Raw genomic sequence first — 16683 nt, 5'->3', positions numbered from 1 at the left:
AACACAGCAGACGCGTCCACGCGGCAGCTCCGCCCGGTAACTCACCGCGCCTCGTTAGCCGTGTGAGGTTTTAATAACGGGTTGAAGAGCGCGAGGCGGCGGTGCAGGACCGGTGCTGCGCGAGGAGGGGTGGGGGGCGCGTGCGCGTGACATCAAGAAGCGCGTGTACCTCTTGTTGTTGAAAGAAAAATGTGTGTACCAGTAGATTATATGGTCAGTCATAACTTGGTCTTTTGAGACCTAAAATGAAGCGTGTTTTATAAGATCATTAGTGTCTGGCGGTGTGTCTGGCGTTTCTTTAATCACGTAGTTTACTGTTGTACTGAATATGCTAGATATATTTGTAATACAACAGATCAGAAAGACAAATAGCCTGTGGAAAAAGTATTGAGAATAATACCATGACATGTAAATAAGGCTTATAGATGCATATAATCTCCCAATTCTGTGTCATCTACTGCCTAAATAGTGGCCACTGGACAAATTATCCTGAATGCAGATGTTAACAGCATATACTAGGATATCAATAACATTCATTCCCACCTTTATAAATGTGTATTTATTTATTACTTATTACAGATACACAGTTTAAATGTATTTATGTATTACAGCTTTCTAACTGCATCATTTTAGAAGCAACACTACACTAGTAACAGCCTTGATTTGAAGCAGGTATCTCTGAAGAGCTGGAGGCAATTTTTATCCAATGCTATCAGAGCACAGGCAGTTTTCTTTAATAATTCTGCATATGTGGAGATCATTTGTAATATCATTCTTTTTTGACAGCTACTTTCAATATTCTTGGATTGGTCAATAGATTTGGGTTTTGCATAGTGTATTTTATTTCTATATTACACCACTGTTGTTAAGACAAATAATGTGAAGGGCCAGATAATAAACAGCAAAGATAATATTCTGGTCAATCCGGGCCGACAGCCTTCATTTTCTGTATTCACTCTAAATGCATGTTTCTGGAAAGGTTTCTAACCTATAATCCAAGTATAATCTCAGTAGGCAAAGCCATATGGACCTGATTGCTACGTGTTATGTTCAGTAAAAGCGATCACGTCACAGTCTCTGACACTCCGGCGTGAGGGCTCTGTTCAGGCTGCCTTACCACCATTTGAAAACTCTGGGCCAGAGGACGTATGACATGATGAGCTCACTGCCTCACTCACCAGTTTTTGACACACTTAAATTCTCGCTTCTCCTTATTTTGATTTTGTTGCCATGACAAATTATGTCAGCGCTTGTTTTGCAGCCACTACGGGCCACTTCAGAACTTCATGACATAGTCATGATAGGTCCAGCACAGGCGACAAGAACGTGTGAGACTTAAATTAATACAATAGCCAAGACATGGCAATGTTCAGAGTGGATTTATATGCATTTATCGTGTGTGTGTGTGTGTGTGTGTGTGTGAGGAGTGGTGGGGTGGGGGCACTCTGTAACTGCCCCTCCCGCCTGCTACGACCGGCAACTCCGCGACACGCAGTCATTATCCAAAAGATAGAGAGAAGAAAACCTCATGAATTTATATGACGTTCCGCTGAGAATCAGTGTGGTAATACTGAACTATGCTGAGGCAGGGCCTTGGTGCAGGAGCTTTATAAGTTCATCGAAAGCTAGTGAGGTGTAAAATGGGCTCTCGAGATTGCCCAAACACACTTGTGTCTCAACCTAAGACTGCAAAGCTGCTGTGTAATTACTGAGAGTCATATGCACCGAGGGACTGTCCTCTCCCCCCAAACATTTGCGCTCTGCATCATAATTTATTATGCATAAGCCGCGACTAGGTTTTTACTTCGGTACTGACACTAAACCAATCTAATGTCCATTCCACTGGCACTGATCCACACTGGAGACACATACAAGGTGGTTGTAGATTTCATTAATCAGTCTTGCATGTTCATGATAATCATAGCATACCTAGTTGGATCGGATATTTTCTTATTTCCAGCTTTTGCTGTTAAGATAATAGCATATGTGCTATTTTATTTATGTTTCAAGAAGAAAACATGTGAAAGGGGGGGGGGGGGGAAAATCACATGCAAACTCATTTACCAGTTAATTATTATACATGATCTATAATCTAACATGTCAGCGCAATGTACCTACAGTGTAATTATACAGTCGTCTCGCACAATGTTCCAAATTATAGCCTGTCACATCCTTTCAATCCATTATTGAAAACAGTGCCACCCACTGGAAGATCAGAATCACTCAGTGGCCCCCTTTCCTTTTAACTAACAACAGATTGGATGATAATGTGTCGTGGCGTCTCCCACTGTGATCCGTTTTACCGTGCGGCCTGACGCGTCTGAGAGCTGAGGAGGAGTGTCTGTCTCTGGGAGGGGAGATCCGTGCTCATCTCGCCTGTGTTCCTCTGCTTTCACTACCAGAAGACTCATGAGGAGCTCAGCAGATCCTGCTTCCAGCGTCTTAGGAAGACCGAGGACTCGGCATGTGTCTCTGTGATGATCATTCACCACTGTAATGGCTCGAGTCTGCAAACAAGTGGACGTTGCCTTCCACATCTACAGAGTGTCATTAGCTTGCATGAATAGTCACGGAGAATAGTAATGTAGTGTAATGAGGCTCTGATTATTCCTGTGAGTGTTTTGTTCTACAGATGCAATTCTCTCTTCTGAGAGCTAACTCCAATCAGTATTCCCAAGAGCTGCCAAACAAATCTATTGCCCTGTATTGTTAGAGTATCCTACTGGTACAGTACATGATAACGCCGCTGTGCCGCTCCTCAAGGCACCTTTTTGGCTGACACAGTATCCATTATGAGCACATAATATCCTCTCAAGATGTTACATTATACATGGCTGACCCTTACCTGCTATCTGACCAGTGCGCAAATACATTTAACCTGATCAAAAGATGTATTTATTTTTTCAGACCTGTATCAGTCGCTCCCAGTCCATCAGCTCTCCTGACCTGTGCAGTCCTCCAAAATGGAGGACATTATCCCCGTTACTGAGCCGAAGCGTCCTGTTTAGGACGATTCAATTCTCCCATTTGCACCATGTAAAATGGTTGTAATGCACAACACCTCGCAGTCAGCGAATTCATTTTCTGTACCTGCAGCAAACAGGACTTTTAGGGCCCCGCCGCTGAGTTTCAGCTTTTGCTGAATTCATTTGCATTGTTTGCCGTCCTTTCTGCTTTTTTCCCGTTTGTTCAGTTGGACTAAATTGCTTCACGCACTAGTACAAATGACAGGTGATCCTGGATCTCCGTTCTGAGAGAATGTTCCGCGCGGGGGGAACCCGGCGTCCATCTGGCCCTCGCTCGGTGGATGTGTGCAGGCGTCTCTTCCTCCGCGGAGGAGAGAGAGCCGCACAATGAGCTCCAATAATTAAGATTCAGCGCCGAGCTCCTCTGCCACTTTCAATTGGCACCAACATGGAAGCCGTGTAATAAGTCGGTGGTGCTGGGTTCAGCCCAGAGACAGACTGATACCAGAGAACATCGTGTCTCCTCGGGTGTCCTTATGTGTGCTTATGAGCAGCGGTAATCCAATTCCGAGCGGCGGGTGGGGGGGGTCCCTCGCACAGACCACGCCTGGCTACGTGTGCAGCGTGTGTATGGCTACGTGTGCAGCGTGTGTATGGCTACGTGTGCAGCGTGTGTATGGCTACGTGTGCAGCGTGTGTATGGCTACGTGTGCAGCGTGTGTATGGCTACGTGTGCAGCGTGAAGCTGTCCTGTACTCGTTTCAGCCCAGCTCGGTTGGCCCTCGCTGCAGCCCCAGCCTGGTACTTTGAAGGGCACGACTGCCAACGTGTGTGTTCCCCCCCCCCCCCCCCCCCCCCACATCCTGGCTGGCACCCAGTGGAGGCAGAGGGTAGGGCTGGATCGCACACACAGCTCTCTGTTCGCAGCCCTTAGGTCTCCCAAGACTAGAGAAGACTTGAGATGCTTCACAGGAACCTGAGGCGTTGCCTATGCTTGTCCCAATGCTGTTGTTTCCAGAAATGTTTGCAGGAGCTGTACAGCCTAGCCAGCCTGTGTGTTTACGTTTCACACGCTTGCTAACGTTAGCTCTCTGGGCTGCATGCATTCTGTTACACAGGAGAATATGTAGTTGAAAGGACAGTACAGACTTATGAATATGTAACGGATACTGCACCTGTCTTGAAAAGAGGATGAACATTATATTCAATGCCTGTAGTTCCTTGAAGGAACCTAAGAACGTCTTCTACATACTAACTACCATTTTATTTCAGGGTTATTGTATTTGTGCAATTATCATTCTGGTCATTAACATTATGGGTGTTTTTTTCACCACACTCTGGAGTGATTGGCAGAAATGGTTCTGTGATTTCTGGGATTTGTAACTTCTCATCTCCTGATTCTAACTTGTCCGGTGTTAAGTCTAGATTGAACAGCATACCACTTGCACAAGTACGAAGCTGTTGTGCTGTCACTTACAACTCCTGACTGAAGCTCCCGCGTTGTTCCTATTTTACTTCTGTACAGGACTGGCAACCCTGTCTCCTGCATTATAGGTGTGACTGTTAAATGTTCAGCACTACATCCTTATAGAAATACGAACCCTTTGAACAGTCGTTTGCCATAAATATGCTCATATATATATATTTTAAAACATAGACAGCTGTTTCTTATTTTAGGCGAGCTGCTGCCACATCTCTCCTCCGTGTCTTCCCCATTGAACCACTTTCAAACAGGTTTTGACTCTCTGCATTGCATGTACTGTGTGGTAAGATATCTATAGCAACACATCCTTCTCGGGTTAGCAGGGCTGACAGTGTGTCTTCTGAAGGCTTCGCTTTTCACTCTGTTTTCTTGTTGTCTTTGCAGGCCTCCAGCCACTGGACATAGTGCCTCTGTAAGGCGGACATAGTGCCTCTGTAAGGCGGACGTCCGGGGGGGGGGGGGGGGGGGGGGGGGGGGTGACATGCCGCGACACGGAAGGAACGAAGCGATCAAACGTGCTGACAAGAACCGCAGCGCCATGGTGGGGGGGGGTGGCAACACGTTTTAGAGCCGGGCGTGAATGGACAATTAACCAACTGTTTCAGCGGATTGTTTCATAGCAACGGGTGCTCATTAGAAACTTCATTGTCAGGTGCTATATTCAGCATGCTACCCTTGGGGTGGGCACACAGCTAGCGTAAGACATCTAACAGTGATGGGAGAAAGCAAAGAGGATAATTGTGAAAAAAGAGAAGTGATCGCATGGAAATTAAGTTTTAAAGGCATCTGCATGTTATTTAATGCAGTCTATATGCAGCATGCTGTCTCTACATGCATTATGAATGTATATAGAAACGTGATATGAATTAATGTAGCGGTCTTACATATGGTGATCCTGAACGATGTGAAGGTCTCCAGCTGTCCTCTCTAGACCAGAGGTGGCAGGTTGCTGGTATTGTTGGTGCAGATTCTGCCAAAGGTGAGTCCAATTAGACCGGGCTGGTGCCCTACACTCAGACACTGGCAAAGTGAGTGAGTGCCTGTTGGAGTGGACAGTGAAGCCGGCACACGTGTTTGGTTCACATGTTTGGCTCACGTGGTCTCTGTTCTTATGCTATGTCTGTTGCTAATGTTGCTTTGCCGTAATAACAATGCCACAATCGCAAAGGTCCTCAGACGCAAACGCCTTGCAAACTGTGATCTATGTGTGAAAACCTCAAGGCTTATTTTCATGATTATAACCACGAAACCTCATCAGCAAAACAAAATCCAGTCCATATGATAATCTACACTAATCAAATATATAACAGTTCATCTATGCACAGAAATAATAATGTGTTTTAATAGTACAACAAAAGTGTTATACATACTGTTATGCAAATCACATACCTCATTTGCAGTCTTCCTGCTATGTTGTGGCAGTTGTACGTGATTACGGTTTAACAAATATTAACTCATTCATGTCACTGTTTAGGCTGATGTAAAAGCAACATGCCCTCACCTTTTATATCAGTCAGAACACAGAATCAGTACCAGGCCTCTTCACAACCCAGGAACGAAAACAGCCCCATTTCTCTGTCATAGTTTAGCGCCTTCGCCCACTTGAGCGATGTGTTAAGCAGTTGCTATAGATATCTCACCGCACAGTGTAGGCAACGCACGTTGTCTGAAAGAGTGTGAACGTCATGCACTGGAGGAGCGAGGGAAAGACCGGGTGGAGGGAGGGTGATGGAGAGCCCTGCTTCTCCTCCACTCAACAAATCTGCTCTTGGGGTGCCGCTCGCTCGTTTCAGTCCACCCTTCATCTAATGAGGTGCTCTGCAGTCGCTACTGTACAGACTGGCCCACAGTTACAGAACTGACAAGGCCCGTGTGATGGATTCACCTCCGTGCTCACGTTCTATCTGAAGATCCGCCTTGTCTGTGTTCTTGACTCTCATTCGGCACTTTTTGGTGAATCAGAGAAATGGAATACACGACTGACAAATTTAGAAGAAATCTGCTGACATGAGGCCTTAAGTGTGTTTCTAAATACAAATCAGTTTAAAAGAAAAGTAACTTCAAAAAATGCTGTGAAAGGTGGATATGTTCATTCCATCATTACATGTTCCTTAGTTTCTGTTCTTTGAGGGTTGTTATTATTATTATGGGATGGTTCGTGCTAATTAGGGAGCTTGTTTGTTGTCACCATGCCAACTAACTTGAGTGCTACACACTGACATGCGAAGGTGTCAGACAGGCGAAAGTGTGAAGCTGACATGGGCCGAGATATGGGGGGGAATCACGGAGAGGTCAAGAGGTCACCCTTCCAAAAGAAAATGCTTCTCTGATCATCTTTTTTTTTTTTTTGCAGAAAATTAATTGGCTGCTTCCGTGTAAGATTCTACAGCTGCTGGTGTTGGTGTGCAGTTCTATTTTAAAAAGCCCTCTTGAGTGTTAGCTTTATTTTTTAGGTAACTATGTCACTTGAACGGCCAACTCTGGAAATGCTAGCATATCAATTATTTGCAGAGTTGCATCGTGCCTGCTCTCTCCCTCCACATATAATTCATTAAAAGACTCACACTACTGCACTACGGTCTTTTCCTTTCCGAAGGTGAGCAGACGCTGTGTTTAGCCTGCAGCACATTTAAAATCTGCCATGCACTTTTGAACAGAAGAGAGAGCAGAAGCTTCTTTTCAGACTGTAGGGTGTCCCTCCGCGAGCCATACTGCTCGAGACTGGCATCTTTCCCTTTAAGAGGAAATCATTCCCCATCCTGGCCGAGATCGACCGAATTCCCAATCGTTTTTAGTGTTACCTGCATTGGATTCGTGTCACTCTTCCAGAGGGCGAGGCGGACGGGTGGGCCGGGCGGTACTGTACGGGGCGTGACTTCATCACGTCGCGGGGAGGAGAGGACGTGGAGGGAGCGTCTTGCCACGGAGGGCGGAGGAAGCCCAGGATAGAGGGGTGGAGAAGAGGGAGAGAAAAGGTGGGGGTGTGTATGACATCACCCTCCCGCCTCTCGAGCGCGGCCAGCTGTGGCTTCTCCGCGCGGGACCAGCAGCACTGCGATACCCGCGCGCGCCGTGCGTGCCTGTCGGGGGATTTAAACCTTTACCTGCACCACGCGCACTGGATCTGCACCCACAAACACGGGATTATCGCTCCTTTATTTCTCATTCTAGCATGAAGATGTGAGGGTTTTACGTGCACGAGGAAGAACAAAACGGAAGGCGGTGATTAAAACGGTAAGAGCGAGTGTGTGTGCGCTCATTCATTAATTAAAGAGCAACAACACTGGAGGAAAAACAAAGTGTTGTTTGTTGTGATGTTTGTTTTTAACTATGGAAAAACTGTCCGAAAATTCTGTAACTGCGGTCCATAACGGCCACTCCGCAATTAGGCGGTGTCGGTGTGCAGTTTAATCCCGGTACTGGGAGTGTGTGCTACTCCATCAGGCTGGTCAAGGTTGCGGGGCGGCGGGCATCGGTCCCGGTCGGTGGCAGCGACACTGTTACCCACCTTGTGGTCCGTGTAATGTTTGGTGTGCATGCTGCCAACCCACAAGTGGATCAGAAGCGCCGTCCCCCCCGTTAAGTACGGACACGAACCTTTGGGCAACAACGTGTGTGTGTTCAAAGTGACCGTAATTATTAGTTGCACTGCAACACGCTGCAGGTGGAGGAAACTACACCCGTGTGGTCAGGTGGAGGTGGCAGCGTTGAACACGGCGGTGCTGGGTTCGGCGGTGCTGGGTTCGGCGTGGTCGTGTCGGAGCTGAAGTGTTGTCTCTTCCACTGATCATCTACGCCTGGAAGGGTTTTAGTTTTTCACTCGGATCTCCCTTTTTATGTGAGACGCGTGTATGAAGTAGACGCGATAAGCACTCGGTTCTAACGGTCATTTATGATGGACCGGAACTTTACGGTGGTATTTAAGCTGTGAGCAAATGATTTTAGTAAGTGTGTGGTACCGTGTCGTTACGGTGTCTCGGGGCTGGACCGGTCATTGAGCGGAATGAGCTGAACAGTTTCTTATAATGAGATCTGTATGTAATGATCCTGGTGAGGATGTGAACATTAAGATGTGTAACGGGGCGAATGTGTGACGCAGAGCTCCAGATGAATGAGGAGTTTATTCCTCCTGCAGCTCCGGGTGGTGAGATGTTCCTGTGGCACCTGTTCAAGTCGCTCTTCAGAGCGTCTTCACCAAAGAACCCGCAAGTGTCATATTCCTTTAGTCGATCTGTAGGTTTTGGTAAAAATGAAATGGTTGAAAGTAAAACAGCCGTAACATTTTGTTTGATGGCTCCTTATATTTTGTAACCGACTTTAAAGGAGTGTCCATGACCGCAGACCCCCGTTAGTTCTCCGCACGTACCCAAACCATCGTGCGGTTTACGACAAATTTGTCAATGACTGTTTTATAAAAGCGTTACCGCTTTAATGTTAATGTATTTCTGTCGTCCACACCACTGAACGTATCTCTGGGTTTTTGCTGGTGCTACTGCGCAGTAAGATGTTTGGCGAATGCATCAAATGACTGAAAGCAAACAGGGTTTATGGAGAGAGCCTCGAGAAGAAGGGTTTGGTCTCCTCAGGTTCTCCTGCTGGTCGTTACGTGACCAGGACGGTCCACACCGTCTAGTGTCGCATACGAAGGATGTGGTCTTCGGTACTTATGAAATATAAGAACACGTCTCATTTATTCGTACGTGAAGAAAAAAACATTTAACACAACAACAAACAGACTATGTGCATGAGAGACTACATGTTTGACCGTTTGCACGAGATTACTGGACACGGGACGGGATATGTGTCTCTTTGCTGAATAAGTTCGCTCCACGCCTTCGTTTGGATCAAGCATCACCTTGTGTTGACCCGGCGTGTACACGCGTGCGATGCTCGGTCGGCTAAAAGTCCAGAAGGCGGTTTTGTTCGCCAGTGTCTGATTTCATTTCGTTCGCTGATTATTACACAGAAGCGCAAGGACGCACGAAAGCGCGCGCACACTAATACGCGCGCGCGCACACACACACACACACACACACGCACCGTGTACGTGTGTGTGAGAGAGATGGAAAGAGTTAGTTTTATAATACTGTATTTAGATTGATAGATATAACACGATAATGCCCTAATGCCAATCAGAACCTCCGGCACATCAGGGTTTTGTCTGTCTTCATTTTCAAATAAAAGCTGCAATTTTCGCCAAGAAATCCTCGCGCAGACTCACCAAACGTTTTGTTTCCACAAATAGCAAAGGACAGAGAGAGAGAGAGAGAGAGAGAGAGAGAGAGAGGGGAGGGAGGGAGAGAGAGAAGGAGGGAGGGAGGGAGGGAGGGAGACAGCCATTGGACTTCAATTCAAAGCACTACCTGTTCCTATTCTGTCCCATTACTACCGGACCGGACCACCGTGTCTCCTGTTTGTTCTTGTGGTCTGGGCTAGTTACTCCGCCAGCGCCTTTTGTTCCGTTTACAGTCTTGAAGAGTTTCGTTTAATCGGAGGTTATTTCATGCTGTTTGCTTTAGTGCTCTATCGTGTACTCTTCTATTTTAGTCTGGCGAGTTAACCAACCGAATTCGCATTTCATTTCCTTCTAGTCCTGTGCGTACATGCGGTAGTCTAAACGCAGATCAATAGCTTGCTGCAAATGGTGATTACATTTGGCCCCGCCCCCAGCCCCGCCCCACTATTGGAGGCGTGCTCCACTCCAGCGCTACATCCGCGGTATCTGCACCGACTCGAGTAGTTAATCAGTATCTTAAAAGAACTTGTAATGAAAGCGGCGGAACGTCGTGATCTTGTTGTAATGAAAACACTCCAGACTGCTTCACACACACACACACACACACACACACACACACACACACACACACACACACACTTACGCGAGAACTACGATTAGCTTTGCTTTTATTCACAGGGCATCAATTAATACTTCAGCGGCCTGTATTTAGATTCATGCCTTGATTGTGTTGTTTGTTGTGCCTGAAAATTGATGTGTGATACCTACCAAGCCCATTATTAAGCTTTCTTCATAAAGGTTTCACCTTCCAAAATGACAAGAAACGTATCTCATTAGTCTAATAAATGTAAATCCTAGTCCAAACGTTGATGTGGAGTGTGTTTGTGGGTGTAAAGGTGAGGAAACAGGAGCCTAGCTGTTGTCACGTGACACATACACTCTGTCCCAGGGACTAAGTCACAGACCTGGGACCTACAAACACATTTTTATTTCTGTCAGATTCAATTTTATGTTCATTGATTTTTTTTTTTTTTTTTTTTTTTTTTTAAGATTACACCTGTTATAAGTTTGTTATATGTTTTATTTTCCTTATCCATTTAGTTCCTATAAAATAAGCCCAAAATATCAAAAGATTCATTATATAATATCAAAAGTTTCATTCTTTACAGTGTATGCATTAACCACATATTTAAGGCTTTCAAATGTGACCTTTAAAGCCACAGTTAACTGCAGGTTCATCTGAGCTCAGGTTCAATCTGTGAATGTTTGAGAATATTCTGAGCTGCCACTCTTAGCTGCTAATTTTAAATCCAACACTGCCCCTTTAATAACGCAAACTCATCTAACCTTCTCCCGTTTGCAGAGAGTTGGCCAGACATGTTGAATACATGCTGAGACCAGAGGCAATCAGCTTAGTATCACTTAAAACAGTCATGGTGTGCCTTAGAGTGTGCGTGCCACCCTCAGGCTAGTGCGCATTCTTAGAAGTGCACACTCCTAGAAGTGCACTACGTGGAGTGTGAGTTCCACTGAGACTCAGACTCTACTGGAAGGAGTTTTTATTAGCTGCCCAGGAGCGGTACCACCAAGAGTGGACAGACTGCTAAACACACACACACACACACACACACACACACACAGAGTATCGTACAGATATATAGGCATCGTAGGCCTCCATTTGAGTAGCTTGTGTTTCCTATTGCAACTGCACCATGGCCCTTTGACCCATGTGTTTGTATTTAATTGTTCGGGTCTAGTAAGCACACTACATTACAGCACAACTGCTACACCATGTATGCCATTAATTACAGTGTAATATACCGAGGAACAGGGCTTAAGTGCAGCTTGATATTTTGTACTTACTCTGTGTTCCATTATGTAAATAAAATGTAATAGCGATAGTCATTACACTGTAATTAATGGTGTTGTAATGTAAAGTGTTAACACAAAAATGGTGACCCTGACCCTGAGTGACCCGGTTTTCCTTCACTCGAGGAGAACCCTTTTCCATGTCACATGACATAAATGCACATCGGTCGTCAGGATGCCAAAAGTGAAAGATTAAGGGAGAAGGATGCAGGAGGCCGTTATCTCAGGGAGAGTTTGTGCAGCTCCTCGTGGATGTCGTGAATGGCAGCGGTGACGTGATGCTGAAGGACAGTTTCTCGGTGCGGGACCAAGACGACTGAATGAGCTCTGGCCTCGGCTGCAGGCGTCACGCAGAGGCACGAAAGACATTCCTACCATCCGTCAACAAAAACTCAGAAACACACAGGGACGAAGGCGCCATTGTGTGTGGAAGCTTAGAATGGTGTAATAGTGCCACTACGGAGAAGATCTGTGTGTATTTATTTTCAGTGAATTCATTAGCAAACATGAAATTCATTTGAAGTAGTGGACAAAGATGATGAGGAAAGCGAATAACAGATGCTAGGAATACGGCAGCATGATGGCATCGCAAAAAGCCATGAAGAGAACCACCGTCTCAACATGCTGTCACCTGGTGTGCTCGTGATTCAGAGGTAAAGGTCACAGGAGCAGGTCAGTGGCATGAAGTGAAATCTCCCACCGTCTCCTGCTACATTTAAGACACTTGGAGACAGAACTGCATGACAGAGAGGCTGTTGAGAGGACTCACTGCTCACAGCCCCTGGGGTCAGATCATCGGAGGTGGCTTCTCATCACAACAGCCCAGCGGGTATCCCAGCAGACCTGAGAGCTAGGACGTCTCCTGGGGTTAATGTGTTCGGACAACAAAGGAGGACAATGTTTTCTTCTTTCCACTTCCCTTAGCTCACTTTCAGAAGTGCGTCTTTGTCTTCCGACATAACGAGCATGAATGATTCATCTTTTATCTTCACTTTCCTCTTGTATTATGCAGTGTAAAGAGAGAGAGGGCGGCCTTTTCACACGTGTGTCATGAAGACTCAGGAGGAGCGTTGGATGGAATAGCACTGGTTAGAAGAGTGCTGGATGAGGCAGTATTGGGTGAGGCAGTATTGGGTGAGGCACTATTAAGTGAGGCACTGTTGGGTGAGGCACTGTTGGGTGAGGCACTATTGGGTGAGGCAGTGTTGGATGGGGGTATGGTGGAGAAAGTAAAGGTTTTACACTCCCTTGCTCTGAGGACCCACAAATCACACCTACAGGAAGCACATTTGCTCATAAAGTTTGAGGAACCAACCCTGTCTGACTTCCTAAGGTCTTACCACCTACTGCCATCTCTTGAAATTCATTAACAGACTTGTATCCAAGGATGCAAAATATCAAAAATATATCTTAATTATAAGCTGGAAAAAGAGAGATAGACCCAAGACCATTTCCTTATATTCTCCATCGAGGATAATAATACTTTCCCCGGTTAGAATGATGTCAAACTTGGTATCACTGGACTGGTTTCACAGAGCTACATCCTATAGGCTAGGTTAGAATCCAATGTCTGTCTTGGGACATAAAGTTTTAAGAACTCTGGACTAAAGTTAGATACCCAGGCTAAATCCAGTGTCTATACTATCTGAGCATTAAGTGATTTGTATTTGGTGTAAATGCAGAGCTTAGGGGCCATCATGTTAGATATTAATGGGTCCAGTCTAAGTACCCTTCATGGTATATATCATATGTAGCACCCTGCATTTATGACTCCTGTGTATTACTGTGGGTCATGTATGATCATGTGCTGCTATTTCAGACTTATGCATATTCATGTATTACCGTGTGCTATGTTATTTTAGATTCATGTCTGCCCATGTATTGTGTGCTATTTGTTATTCTAAATGTATGTGTAAAGATGAGCAATCAAACTAATTCCTGATTTAGTTTTTTTTTTTTGGTCAGGGAATATACATATCTATGTTACTGCTTTCTGCCTAAACCAGCTCTTCTTCGTCCTTTAACTGGGCCTCTGTGGAATGTCGTTATTTCAACACACACTCTCACTCTTCCCCTAAAACCCCCCTTCAAGACAGAGGTAATGCATATTCATTAGGTACGTTTCAGATTGTCAGATTGTAACTGTCCAAAACCGTCCAACTGCCCCTAAAACATGGTTAAATCGTCACGGAGCGAAGTAGAGCAGAGTTGGAGTGAGGCTACAAAACTTTGCTAAAGTTCAAACCCTCCAATGAACCCTCAGAAGATCTTCAAGTTAGAGCCTCTCGAAAAGAAAACGACTACGTACTTAGAATTAGTGTTGTCACGATACTAAGAATTACAACTTCGATACGATACTTTAAAAAGTATTGAAATTCGATACGATTTTCGATACCAAAGTCAGATACTGTGCTCATTTCCGTTTTAAAGGCTTTTTATTTATTTTTTTATAAACAAACAAATGAATATTGTATTGTTTTTCACAAATGTCAAATAAATAAAAGGTGTAGTCCCAGGGCCGGTAAGTTGTTGAGCGGGGGGAGGGGGGGGGGGGGGGGGGGTGGCGAACGTAAAATAAAATGTAAAATAAATGGGTCTTATTTTTTTACATTGAGGGGGCGGGACACCTCGCCTGAGGGGGCGACGCCCCCATTCGCCCCCCCCCCCCCCCCCCCCCCCCCCCCCCTGGCGCCGGCCCTGTGTAGTCCCTACCACATTAAAACAGAAAAATAAATAATTGCACATTAATATAAATTAACATAAATAATAGTAGTGCACTCTGGAATTCACATTTAGAAGTTAAAAAAGGCTAGTGCAAAAAGTGTATTTTAAGTATACTTTAAACAACTTTAACTCTTTAAGTAACTAAAACTTCAGTATTAGAGTTCAGTATTCATAGATGATTGATCCATTGTAGTACGATCACTCTTTTTTTTTCTCCCTGTATGCTGTCGCACTTACGGCTCTTAAACCAAGAATATGACATTTGCTAGGATACCATAATCTGACACATAATTTTGTATGCTATAATACTAGAAATGGGAATAATCACCAACCTCTTGGAATGTTTTGTACAAATATGCGTGCCTTCGGGTGTTTGGCCAGATTCGTTGTGTTAAGCTAGGTTTAAACTTTCGCGAGTGACCGTAGCGCGCGAGTCCGCACACCTTGTCCGCGTGCTTGAAAATGCTTGAAACAAATATCTGTCTGACTGAACCATTCTCTTGTATTACGTTAACAAATACGAGCCTCTTGTAATTCCAGGACGAAACATGAGAGAACGTGAAGACGTTAAAATTGGACGTTTTGAAAATAAACAACCATTAAATAATGTGATAAAAAAGCGAATAATTTCGAGTATATGTATAAATATTTAACTAAAGTTTAACGTGCTGGGAAATATTGAAATGGACCTTGAAAGTGACGTACAAGTGCTTTAATTCCACCTTGTTGGTGTATGAACCCTACAAACATGACTGTTCATTGCGCTGCGGCGCGCGCTAAGTTACAAAATTCTAGAGGTGCACGACCTCGCGAATTGACAGCGCGCGAGGCTACCGCGATTACATCATTTTCACCGCGCGGACCCTCGCGCTGCTCGCGGTATAAACCAGGCTTTAGCGCCCTTCGTTGAAATGTTCCGAAAGCACCGCCTACAAACTGGCTTGTTCATGTCCTTCGGTTTTCCATCTGTATCTGCTTCGAATACAAAGTATTTCCACACAGCACTTCTGCTGCTTTCCTTGTTTAATTAAGACGAGCTGCAAACACACTGCGTTTGTTTTAGCTGCCATTTCAGCATTACAAACTGTTCTGTGCATTACGGCACCTTGGGTGGGTCAAACGAAAGCGCATTTTATGTAAAAAGAATCGATTGGCTCCTTTGGTTGGTACAGCTTTAAAGCACCGTTTGCAGACCGGTTTTGATGTGTCCACGGGGTTGCCATGACTGTCTGAAATGTATGCAAATAATTCCATATTTCGCTTCGTGCGTGTAGTTTTTCAACAAGCTGAGGACGGACCGCAATATTGCTTGTATTATCAGCCATCGTACACGGTTTCTTCTTATTCTGCAGAGAGGAGGCAAGCGCTGCACTGCTGTACGCGCACACTGCCCCCGTGTGGCACTCTTTGGAAATACTGCTCTTAAAAAAAAAAAAAAAAAAAAAAAACGCACTTAGTCCTATAGCACCGATACTAAGCAAACTGGGTATAGTACCGTTTTTAATGACGAAGTATCGCGATACTACTCTAGTATCGGTATACCATGCAACACTACTTAGAATTACGTTTTTCTTTCATGTCGTAGTAGAATCAGTTGTCTTGGCTATTTGATCTAATTCGTCTAGCCTTTTAAAGTTATTTTATTTTTATTTCACTTCGTTAAATTCAATTTAATTCGGTTAGTCCGACAGCTATTGATTTTAGTTTAACTTTCAGTGTAGTCATCATCAAGATAGCAAACGTTAGCTACCTCTGTGACCTCCGGTGAAGCCTTCGAACACCTGGCGAAGTTGAGGCGGTCTAACTAGGCCGGCTAAGTTCTCTGTCTTTGAGCTTCCTTAAGAAGGGAACCCGGGTCGTGATAGAGCCAGCTGCAGGGCCGGATACCGCCAGCGCTTCGATCCAAATTTGTCCTGAGAAATTTGAGCAGTTGACCGTGCGTGTGACGGGGATTCCCTTTCAATCGTGAATTGTCTATTACTGTAGAATTCTTTCTCCATAATATTCTGTTTAGAAGGATTAGCGTTGCTTCGTTAGCCTCTCTGTCTGGGCTTTGCCCTCTTTCTGGCATTCTACTGGAAGCCCTTGTTTACTGCTTGGTCATACTTTGTTTAATAAAGGTTTCCTTTAACAATATAATCCATTCTTAGTCATATATAACTAGTTAGCTTACTAGAATTTTCTTCTCTCCTGAGCCAAAAATTTCCTGAGAAATCAGAATGGTGCCCCGTATCATAATTCATAATTAATCAATATTGCTACAGGGGATTATTGGATGGAGGCTGGTTGGATGGGGTTCATTGGGTGAGCAGGGTTGGATGGAGAGAGATGGAGGAGGTTGTTGGATGGGGGAGGTTGTTGGATCTTCTGTGCTGTGGTCAGGGAGGTAAATAAGTTCAGGGTTG

The sequence above is a fragment of the Brachyhypopomus gauderio genome, unplaced genomic scaffold (genome assembly GCF_052324685.1).
Source record: "Brachyhypopomus gauderio isolate BG-103 unplaced genomic scaffold, BGAUD_0.2 sc84, whole genome shotgun sequence".
NCBI lineage: Eukaryota > Metazoa > Chordata > Actinopteri > Gymnotiformes > Hypopomidae > Brachyhypopomus > Brachyhypopomus gauderio.
The sequence above is the reverse complement of the archived record's forward strand: the minus strand, read 5'-3'. Positions refer to the sequence as shown.